The sequence below is a fragment of the Octopus bimaculoides genome, chromosome 9, assembly GCF_001194135.2.
Source record: "Octopus bimaculoides isolate UCB-OBI-ISO-001 chromosome 9, ASM119413v2, whole genome shotgun sequence".
NCBI lineage: Eukaryota > Metazoa > Mollusca > Cephalopoda > Octopoda > Octopodidae > Octopus > Octopus bimaculoides.
Genome location: NC_068989.1, coordinates 35,484,366 through 35,487,102, shown reverse-complemented (window position 1 = coordinate 35,487,102; position 2,737 = coordinate 35,484,366). Strand labels below are relative to the sequence as shown.

The following is a 2,737-nucleotide window of genomic DNA, read 5'->3' as shown; positions in this document are numbered from 1 at the left end:
TGTCACGCTGAATATCCCCGAGAACTACGTTAAGGGTATACATGTCTGTGGAGTGCTCAGCCACTTGCACGTTAATTTCACGAGCAGGCTGTTACGTTGATCAGATCAACTGGAATCCTCAACGTCGTAAGCGACGGAGTGCCAACAACAACAATATATATATATATATATATATATATATATATATATATATCAGTAGTCACACCCATGCCAGTATGGAAAATGGATGTTAAATGATGATGACATACACATACAAATATTACACTAGGACTTAAAACTCTCTTCCTACTCAATGACTCTATCCTAAAAACCTCTTTCTACCTCACCCTACATAACGGCTTTACCTTTGATACATGATTATATCGATATCACCAGTCTTATGAGAAACTTACTTCCTTCATGTTCCTCATTAATACTTTCCACCCCACAATAGACCTGAAAATGTGAGGGGATGTCATTGATGGGAGCTTGAAAAACAAAACAACTAATTGATTGTTTAACTAGCATATTAGGCAAACAAGTTGATAATATAATTAACCTATTGACTAACAGTAATGATGTGATATTGAACCAGTGCATGTGTTTATTATTATTGTTGCCATAAAGATCCTAAGAAAGATTGTGAGAAAGCAGAGCAAAGTCAGTGATTACAACTAAGTGCAAACATCACATTTACTGAATGACGAATGTCTTTATAACTCTCTGTGATTAGTTTACATCAGGAGCTGCATCTAACTAAAACTATACACAGTTGAAATAGTGTAGGCCAACAGATGCTTACTAATAAAAAAAATATATGTTTGTCCTTTTTATATATACATTTTCTATTTGCTTCTCTATGTAAGAACTGATGACTGGACAGACAGTCCAATCATCAGTTATATGCTGATATATTAATACCTTGGATATTAATAATTACACAATAAATATATAATAATAATTGTTAATATGCAATATGTTGACATACAGAGGAACCTCAGTTCAGTTCATGAATTTAATTCATTCCTGAAGGCCATTCATCACTGAGATGTTCATAAACTGAAACTATTTTTCCCATAGAAATCAATGTAAAATGGATTAATCCACTTCTAGACCCCAGATGATTGCTTACTTAAACTTTTACAATAATACTTTGTGCACAAGTTCATACACAAAACTAACAATAAACATTAAATCTAAAATTTTAAAAAAATTAATATATTTTACAGTACTGAATAACTTTATTAACAACCAAACTAGAAATAGTTTTCTTTAATGGGTGTGTACAATAATATTTGATATGTCTGTGTGCACTCAGGCTCAGCAAGACATATGTTGCAGAAATTGTCTTGAGAGAAAAAATAGGCGCAGGAGTGACTGTGTGGATAGGTGCAAGAGTGAACCCAGAACAATATGGCTTGGGCAAGTGTCTTCTCCTATAGCCTCGGGCCAACCAAAGCCTTGGATTTGGTAGACGGAAACTGAAAGAAGCCCATTGTATGTATATATATATATATATATATATATATATATATATATATATATATATATATATATACACACACACATATGTTTGTGTCTATGTTTGTCCCCACCCCAACATCGCTTGACAACCGATGCTGATGTGTTTATGTTCCTGTAACTTAGCAGTTTGGCAAAAGAGAATGATAGAATAAGTACTAAGCTTACAAACAATAAGTCCTGGGGTCGATTTGTTCGACTAAAGGCGGTGCTCCAGCATGGCCACAGTCAAATGACTGAAATGAATAAAAGAATATGTGCAAAAAAACATACCACTAGGCTATGAAGACAATTTCAGCAGTATCTTTCCATGTTCAAGTGTCCATGAACATGTTAAATATTATTGCACACACCTATACTTCATTCAATGCTACTTAGTACACTTCTAATAAATTTTATTTCTTATTTTGTATTTTTAATTTTTAAAATCAAGACAATACTCTGGAGTTGTCTCCCATACGCACCACAAACCTACCTCTTTTCTCTTCACATTCCTAGCTTCAACTTTTACTTAATTTGAATTTCAGAATTGTCACTCCCAAGAATTATCATTATGGCTTATAAATTTTTTTTTTCGTTACAAGTGTAATTTTAATAAAAAAACATTGGTGAGGGTGAGCCTCTTCAAATGAACTATTGCCCCCTCCCATTAAAAATGATTTTCATGCTGTAGGCATCCAGAGAAATTTTCTTTATTTCAAACTGTCTAATTAATGTTTATTCTTATTTAAAATTTTTACATTCTCAGTTACTATAAGTTCTGTTATGTATGAGTAACATTATATATCATTGAAGTGATTTAATAAGGCTGAAACATGTCGGGAGTTGTCTCTAAACTTACCTAAAATCAGACTACTCTTCACTGCAAGCCCCATTTGATTAATTAATTTAGGCTTTGAAGTTGTTTCCAACGCATTGTTTGGACAACAGTTGCCATTAATATTAATGATTTTTCTTTACCTTTATGATAGAAATTTTAATTGATCTGAAGATTTTGAAGAGCTTCACTACATTAAATATGTTAGCTCTCACTTAACTATAAAGAAAGCTGAATAAACTACCTTGCTCAAGAACTAAATATATATGCTATAAGACATATTCTCTAGAAATAATGTTTGTTAGTATAACACCCACATCCACACATGTGCACATGCACACACACAAATGAATACAAAGAAGTAGAAAGGAAGATATATATCATCATCATCATCATCATCGTTTAACGTCCGCTTTCCAT

The 2,737-nt window shown here is 32.6% G+C and overlaps 1 protein-coding gene across 8 annotated transcripts in view; it reads right to left on the bottom strand.

Moving 5' to 3' along the window:
* Positions 1-2,737, bottom strand: part of LOC106878848 (glycogen debranching enzyme) — a 154,032-nt gene that overhangs the window by 89,974 nt on the left and 61,321 nt on the right. The gene's annotated exons all lie outside the window — the stretch shown is intronic.